Here is a 9,022-nt window from a genome sequence, read left to right as displayed (position 1 = left end):
AGTAGCAGAAGACTGCAAACAACCCAAAAGTTCATCAGTAAATTCTAGAACATCCATAGCAAAGAATGCTTTCAGTCATTAAAAAGAACGAGGTTGAGCTCCTGGATGAACTAAGTGAAGAAAAGCAAGGTGCATGAGCCGTGTGTTCAATACCCTATCGCCTTTTAAAACATCTGTACACACATACATGTTACCTCCGGAGGTGGCTATAAGAAACCGGTAACAGTTTTTACCTTAGCAGGGGTTAGAGGAGAATTAGGGAGACTCTCTATATTCTTTGGTGACATTTGCATTTTTTATGTATTGCACGTCTTAGCTAGTTAACAAACACGTTATGACAATCAAGGCTTCACAGTATAAACAGGTAAGGAATATCCATACAAAATTCTTTGCATGTGTTCTTCAACGTCCCAAGTCCAGCCAGGATGAATTTTAAGTGTTCGAAGTGCCAAAGCTCCTTAAGTCAGGGATGTAGTCAGGTTGTGGGATGGCTCAACACCACAGCCGGGGCTTGGTTGGGGCTCTGGGAGCGGGAGCTTAGGAAATGTTTCAGGAAAGGCATTTTCTTTTCCAACGAGCATCCTTTTGGGAAGACAGTGCACTCAGTTCTAGGCCATTTACGTGTCTGACCAGCTGACCTGACCCGTGTTCAGAGAGAGAACCGAAAAAAAAAAAGAAAAAAAAAACCGATTTATCTTTAAAAATACTTCCCAGTGCATATACAGTATTTTAACTTTCCTCCTTCTAAGTTCGAACAGACTTTGTTTTCTATGAACTTGTTCCAGTAAGAATGTTTTTCTTAGCTCTCACAGCTATTTCATGTTCTGGTCCATTTATGATTATGGGCTGATAAGAGTCTTCGGCTACTAGTAAAATTTTAAGAAATATGATGGAAATCAGATGTCTGTATTCCCAGCACAGGGTCTGTGCCTCCTACGATGCTGCGCCGGGGAAGAACAGCAAACGGGACTTAGAACTTTCACTCTCCTGGGAATGAAAATCTGCCCCACGTCAAATAAATCATTTATACATATAAAAGTTTTATTTAAAAGAAAATGTGCTGTCAATAATCTGAGATAGCCATGGAAACGACATTCAGGATCTATTTTAAAAATGCATTAAATATGCATCTAGTAGAATCACGAGGAATTAACTCGCTTGTGGGCAAAGTTTCCATCGGCTGCGCAGAGGCCGCGAGAACCAGGCAGGCCGGGCCGGGGTGGCCGGGGTTTGGGGCCCGCTGGGGCTGCGTGAACGAGAACTGGCTCCTGAGGAAACAAAGAAAGGCCTGGTAAGCCCCAGAGAAGGGCTGCATGTGAGGCTGAGTCAGAGCCCAACCTGACAAGGGGGCGGCGAGGCAGAAACGGCTCCCCTGGGGGGTGACTGTCCCTCTGCGAGGCCGGGTGCGGGGACGCCTTCCTACCACAGGTGCAGGTGCCCGGAGAGCGAGCCTGAGTCAACACTGCAGGAGGCACCACCCGATGGATAGGAAGTCATTAAAAAGTGGGTCACTGCAGAGGCCTGCCTAACTGTGGGCCAGGGTCCCTGGTCCTCAGGATCGGGTTTCAGGCCAGGCTTGGTGGCTCTGGAAGACACACCTTCCCCGGTAGTCTTGGGGGGGGGTGGGTTGTGGTTTGAGCACTGGCAAGTGGAGATGGAGAGAGAGAGAGAGAGAGAGTCATTCAGACGAGACCCTAGACGTGAAGGCTGAAAGTGGCTGTGCCCCAGCGAGGGCAGCGAATATATATCTGTGCAGATCAGAGTGACAAGTGGGAACAATCTCAGATTTCCACTTGGATTTTCCACCTTCCATCTATGAGATTCTTCTATGGAGGAGTCACTCCACTTGGAATCAGAGGACTTTCCTCATGAAACGTATACATGACTCTAAGGTCAAGGTCTGAGTATTAATGATGGAAGCTATAGGCTTATTATTTCTTAATCTGTCTTAGAATCATGCAGTTGGAAGGGGCAGTATCACTGGCTGTACAGATGAGGAAACTGAGGCCTGGGAGCGCTAAGTAATGTGGTGCAGCTCTCCAGGAAGCTGGGGCTAGAACTTACGTTATCCTTCTCTAAGCAGAGTCCTTGGCTATTTAAAAAGTAATCTTCTATTTATACGTTCCGCTCACACCTCTGTTCACTCACTTTCAAACTCTATGGTCCATTTCCCTGTCCCAAAGAAAAGTGAATATGTTGACTCAGTAGAAAATTTCAGAAAGCTGAGCTGAAAGAAGAAGAGCGAGGGGGGCGGGGAGAGAAAGAGTGAGCACACAGACCTATATAAGGGCCCACCACGCTTCATGTGACCCACTATTAATTGACAAATAATGTCCAGATTTAATAACACTTTAGTCATAAGCGGACCCCAGCTCTCATATATGACGTACAGAAGGTAAGATGAAGCTGTGTGTTCAGGGGAAGCCAGGACTGCCTAGGCCATCGGCTGGCTGACGTCTTGCCCTGCTCTGGGATTCTGCGCTTAATCACTGCAGGTGACATTCATGCGGCACCAGGGGAAAAGGAACTTGGCATTTTCCAGTTCAGTAGGTCTGAACAAATCACATAATTTGGCATTAAATAGATTGTATTTTACCAGAATTTTCCAGTCCTGCAGTTTGTATCGATCAAATCAACGAAATTATTGCCACTCTGGATATCTGTGAAAAGACCATTTAAAAACCTGGTGCCTCGGGGGCCCCTGGGTGGCTGAGTGGTTGAGCACCTGCCTTCAGCTCAGGTCATGACTCCAGGGTCCTGGGATCAAGTCCCACGTCGGGCTCCCTGCAGGGAGCCTGCTTCTCCCTCTGCCTGTGTCTCTGTCTCTCTCTCTCTCTGTGTACCTCTCGTGAATAAATAAATACAAATTTTAACGAATAAATAAATAAATAAATAAACCCAAACAAGAACCTGGTGCCTCACCTTACATATCCTCACGCAACACCTCTCCTGGTGATGGGGAAATGTCCCATTCTGCTGAGTCACAGTCATTTCCTCCTTCCCTCACTTGGGGTGGGGTTGCAATGACCAGCGACACTTTGGGGACACATCCTGCCTTATATGTTTATGTGGCTTAGCTAGTCTTACATTAATCTTATTCCTTAAGAACGGGACCCAAAATCTTGTGGCCCTTCTTCTGCACCTCTGCATCCACTCACTCACGGAACATTATTATTGAGTGTTCACAACACCTGGTTTAAAAGATCCACGAAGATACACTCAAAGAGCTCATAGCCTAGTCTACCTTTAAATAAATAACAACAACATGGTGTGGTAAAGGCATGACAGGCTTGGTCTGGATGGTCATTAGGAAGTTTCTCCAAAGGCCACAGGCCCTGTTGTTTCTTCTTCCCTTAGTTCATCTCTGTACTTCTTGACTTTTCATCCTCAAAGGCAACCGTGCCATCACATTGATGCCTCCTCCATCGGCAAGGGGACACTGACGCCTCCCCCATCTGAAAGGCGGCTAGTGTTAGAGACTGTCAAGGTCCCACACCCTCCCCTTCATTTTACTTCCCATTCTTATCCCGATGACACACTTTCTCAGGTAGATGTGCAGAAGCTTGAAGTCATCTCAAAAGTGGGACATAAACAATGATCAGTTGAGAAGGACAGAAATATTGAGAAACTACTTACATTCATTTTTGTCTAAAAAATTATAAAGAAAAATCTTAGGGATCTCCAACTTTTCGTTTTTTCTGACACCGGCACCCTACGAGGCCTGTCTGTTGGGTGGGCACCTGTCACGTGCAGTAGGCATGGTACCCTCAGGAGAGAGTGAGGGGTTCCCCGAGCCGAGGGAGGCACCTGTGCTCTTTTCCCTTTCAGGGTATTGTGACATATCACAGGTTATCTGGGCTTGGTTTGAGTGGGTTTAAAGATGATATCATCCTCATCCTAAGTCTCAGGTTGGCAAACTCTGGCCTCAACCAAATCCAGTCTGATGCCTCTTTTTGTAAATAAAAGTGTTATTTATACAGTCACGCTCATTGGATTACATATTGTCTACGGCTGCTTTCAGACAAGGGCAGAGTTGAGTAGTTGCAACAGAGACCACAAGGCCTGAAAAACCTAGAATATTTGCCAGCAAGCCCTTCACAGAAAATATTTGCCAAAACCTGTCCCAAACAGTTCAATTTTTGTTAAACTGCATACGATGGGAGAGGGAGGGTTGTGGTCATAAAAATCTTTATCACCCTTGGATTCACTGGTTATCTCATGACAAAGTTCTTAAAAGAAAGCTGAAATTAAAGATCAGTTCTGCGTATATGAAAACACTAATATTTCAAAGTTTCTGGCCTTGTCTTCTGATGACCAGTAGCTGATTCTAGCGACCTAGAAGATATTTTGTAAAGAGAAAAAAAAATACAAACCAAAACCCCACACACACATTTCAACTGTCTTTTCAAGTGAAATTGTCTTTCACATTTAAAGGAGAGAGAAATACTTGTGCATTTCACAAGAGACCTGCAAGGCTGCATTTTGAAAAAGCATATTTTGATGTGTTTCCATTTTATGTTATTCTGTTTCTCTAAAAAAATGTTCATGTATGCATTCTCAGACACAGAAGCAGAACTTGCTTGTTTAAACACCGCCCACACGAAGTTTCATGGAATCTGAAACTTTATTTTTTTTTTAATTTTTTTTATTTATTTATGATAGTCACAGAGAGAGAGAGAGAGAGAGAGAGAGAGAGGCAGAGACACAGGCAGAGGGAGAAGCAGGCTCCATGCACCGGGAGCCCGATGTGGGATTTGATCCCGGGTCTCCAGGATCGCGCCCTGGGCCAAAGGCAGGCGCCAAACCGCTGCGCCACCCAGGGATCCCGAATTTGAAACTTTATGGTAAAAATATAAAAATACAAGATATATATTTTATATATATATATATATATATATATATATATACATGTGGTATTTTTATTTTTGTTTGCAAGAATAACTGATAGACATCTGGTATTAGGAATATTTACTAGCTACAGTGTAGTCAGTGAAGAACTTCTATCGGATATGAGTACCTTTGTGATATGCTTTTTTTCAACTATTATCATTAGTACTTTTATAGTGAGAACAGAAAACACTTGTATACATTTAATACGTATCAAAACATTGCATTTCTTGTTTTTAAAACTTTTTATCTTTTTACATTATTTACTTCATCTTTTTCTTATTTTATTTCTATTTTCATGTCTGTTTTGTAATACATATAATTTATTAGTGGAAAAGAAGAGATGTATATATATATAATTTATGAGTAAATAAATATACGTACGATGGGGCAGCCCCCCCCCCCCCAAGATTTTATTTAATGGTAGGAATGTATCATCACAACGTTTGGAGACCACTGATTTTGACTGTAAATTGGAATTTAGCAGACAGATTTAAATAAGCCTCTGCCATTCACTGGCTACACTTGATCAAAATAATTTGTTATAGGCTTTATTTTCTCAACTGTAAATTGAAATAAGACCCATCAGGCACTTAATACAGAGCCCAACATAGAGTAAATGTTCCATAATTATCAGTAAATGTTCAGTAAACATGAGTCAATATTATTGTACCTAAATATCTCCAAGTTCTCCAGCCTTCCCTTATCTTGATAAAATAACTCAATTCCTCCCATCTCACCTATTTATGGGAAGGCCAGTGTATGCTCTTGAAATTTCTCCAGAGGGGGCTTTCGTTTTTCGGGGAGTGACAACCAGTAGTGGTTGCCCGACGTCTCTCTCCCGGCTCAGTTTTCTATCACCTAGCACACCTCCTGGTGTAGACGTGAGCTCCTTTGAGCATTCCTTAAGACTCAGGGCTGTTTTAAGACTTAAAACTTGTGGGGAATACAAGGTAAATATAGTTCAGAGCAGGAAACAACTGCAAATGTAGGTATCACACTATACCCTTCCTAAGTTCATGGACTGCTGCCCACTGCTGGGAACGTCCTATTGATTCTGTCTAGCCTTAGGCCCGGCCTATCTCTCTGTTGTTGGCCTAGTTTTTTTTTGTTTTTTGTTTTTTTTCCCCTTTTTGAGAACTTTCTGCCTCCTTAGCTCTTCCTTAAATTCAGGGTCCAGCCCCAGCTCCCCAGGCTGTTATGCCAAGGCCTTAAACATAGCTGCACTCTGGGCATTAAGCTCCTCCAGGAGTACAGGTCATGCTGATGAGTGAACGCTCCCTAGAGTTGTACAACAAGGCAGGCCTGACACAAGAGTGGAAGAGGATTTAAAAAAAAACAAACAAACATACTTTATTTTCAAAATCAAGAAGCCTGGGACGCCTCGGTGGCTCAGCAGTTGGGCGTCTGCCTTTGGCTTAGGGAGTGACCCCAGGGTCCTGAGATCAAGTTGGACATCGGGCTCCCCACATGGAGCCTGCTTCTCCCTCTGCCTGTGTCTCTGCCTCTCTCTCTCTCTCTCTCACTCTGTGTCTCTCATGAACTAAAAAAAAAAAAATCAAGAAGTCCATTGAGATAAAAAACCATTCACCACAGGTCTCTATCTTTTGCTAAACAATCACTAGAAGCATGTGAGTTTGCTGCTTTTTCTTTCCTAACTCTGAATTTATCAGACTGAAATGTGAGGCAGGAATCAAGGTCAAAATTTGTGTACTTCCCTTCTAGGAGTTTTTATAGTGGAGCTGGAACAATAAAATGTATTATCCCCACTTTCTTTTTTTAGCTCAGGTCCTAGAGGTCTTCATTTCTTTCCCTTTCCACCACCATCAGTACAAAGAGCAACAATACTATCACCACTACCACCACCACCACCACCACCATCATGATCTACATGACCATCTTGACCATGACCATCACAATCACCATTACTACCATCACCAACACCATGTTCTTCTGCATCACCAGTATCACAGTCATGAAGGACCACCATCATCACCCCTGTGATCACGGTCACCTCCCCTGTAGCCATCACTATTTCCTTATTGGCTTTCCTGAGGCCCTACGGTAACTCTGTGAAAAGTTGCCACGGCTTTCTTTTTTTTTCCCTTTTCCTATTTTTTGAGAAGCCTACAGGCATGCCTGCCAACTATCTCTTCCCAATTTTTCTGCTTATCAAATATCCCTTTCCTCCCATTTATGGAAACGATAAAGCAAAACTCATGTCCCAGTCCTGATCTCTTACTTCCCTACAGCCCAACTGCAGGCTCTCACACTGGCCTCTTCAGACTTGAGGCTGATCCCGAGTCTTGTCAAGCATATGGTTGCAGTTCGCTAATATTGTTCCTACCCTTTCCATCCTGTTGTCTCCCTGCATCTCCAGAAAACACGCCCTGCTCTATTTCCTGATCCTGGGGTTGAGGGGCTACCACAGTCCTGACAACACTAACATGAAAAAAGAGGGGTGGGAATTATAAGTGACCCCCTTGCCTTCAGGGACTTCTTTATGCGTTTGGTCATTCTATGACAGAAAACCTGAAAGTCAGAAAAGGTTTTCATCCACTTGGCATCCCAGTAAGAGACTATCTCCTACTCTTGGAGCCAGTTGGTCTCCTTGTCCACTCTACTGTCTGACGAGGGTTTCTGTTAAACCAGAACAGCGAGGACAGGATTGCCTTTCAACCGGTGGGTGTAGCAGTGCAACGGTGGGAGCCTTTTTATAACGGCCTCGCGGTCTACCACTGCCTCAGAGAAAACAGAAGCATTGCAGCATGCCTTCACCGATCACAGGGCACAAAGGCCCAGCCTTCCTAAAGGCTTTCAGTTTTCTTTATGAGTTGAATATGGCCTCATATAGGACAGGGAGGGGAAGGAAATCAGACTTTAGAAAGTAATAGTAAGACTCTCCCTGCGGTTAGGAGCACGATTACAGTAGGAGCTAGAAGCCAGTATTTGTTTTTTTTTGTTTTTTTTTGTTTTTTTTTTTTTTAGAAGCCAGTATTTGATACGGTACCTGGACACACCAAGTAACAAATCACACAAACTAGCTTTGGCTCAATTGTTTAGATTGATTGAAAATGGCATATAGCATAGGTGGCGGCAGCCTAGAAGTAAGGTTTTCCTGGAACAGAGCCATGCCGTTCACTTACACGTAGTCCCTGGCTGCTTTTATGCCCCAACAGCAGAACTGAGCAGCTATGAGATTTTGTATGACCCAAGTCTATAATATTTATACAAAGAGCTTCATCAGCCCTTGCTTTGAATAACGAATTGATTTTCTTTTCCAGGAGCTGGCAAGGAAGGGAGGTGGACTGGTTTTGTGTCCTAGAAGTAAAGCCTGATACCCCGGTTAGGGCATTAGAAGTAGGGAAGAGTCGAGGCAGGGCTCCCGCGTGGCGTGCTGGATCTGAGGGCAGGCAGCTCTGAAAATAGACTCAGTGGCCTTCCAACCTGCAGTCCACTTTACTGTGTTAGAGATTGGAGCCAAGACCTCAAGTCACAACAGTTTATTTTCTTTGCTACCTCTGGACAAACATCTTCTCCAAGATGCTGTGGGAAGGTGAGTGACGGATCCAAGGCAGAACCAGGCATACCCAGAATTGGGTTTTCCCGGGTTCCTATCAGAACGCTGCCTGGTAATGCCTTCATTGCATCAGACGTTTGTCTGCATTGCTGGAGAAAGCTAGTTGAGCGTGCTTGCTGCTAAGGGTTTAAATTTCTCATCTCTGAGTAGGCTTATGGCACCATCCATCACAAGCTCAAGCCTGTAATGTCCCAGCAAAACTGAAGGAGGTGTTCCTTTTTGATGCTGCCAATCCCACCTCCCCTCCCAAATCCTGAGTGAGAACGCCAGCCTTTCGTAGCAGCTCGATAGAGCTAGGGGGTTGGCTTGGATGCTGAGATACGGTGGACGGTTAGCTTGTTTTCACTATACTCTGCTTACTTGTATTTCATCTTTGTAGTTTACACTTTTAAAATGTTAAAAAAAATAAAAAAAAAAATGTTTTACTAGGAAGTAGGAGTTTGTGAATCTAAAACCAAGGAAAATGTATGCTTGAACTTTGCAGGGGTTTATTCCGTACTCCCAAATGTAGATCTTCAATTTGGCCTCCTTTGAGTCCTTGGACTCAAGTAAAAA

This window comes from Vulpes lagopus, chromosome 19 (genome assembly GCF_018345385.1).
Source record: "Vulpes lagopus strain Blue_001 chromosome 19, ASM1834538v1, whole genome shotgun sequence".
Classification (NCBI taxonomy): Eukaryota; Metazoa; Chordata; class Mammalia; order Carnivora; family Canidae; genus Vulpes; species Vulpes lagopus.
The sequence above is the reverse complement of the archived record's forward strand: the minus strand, read 5'-3'. Positions refer to the sequence as shown.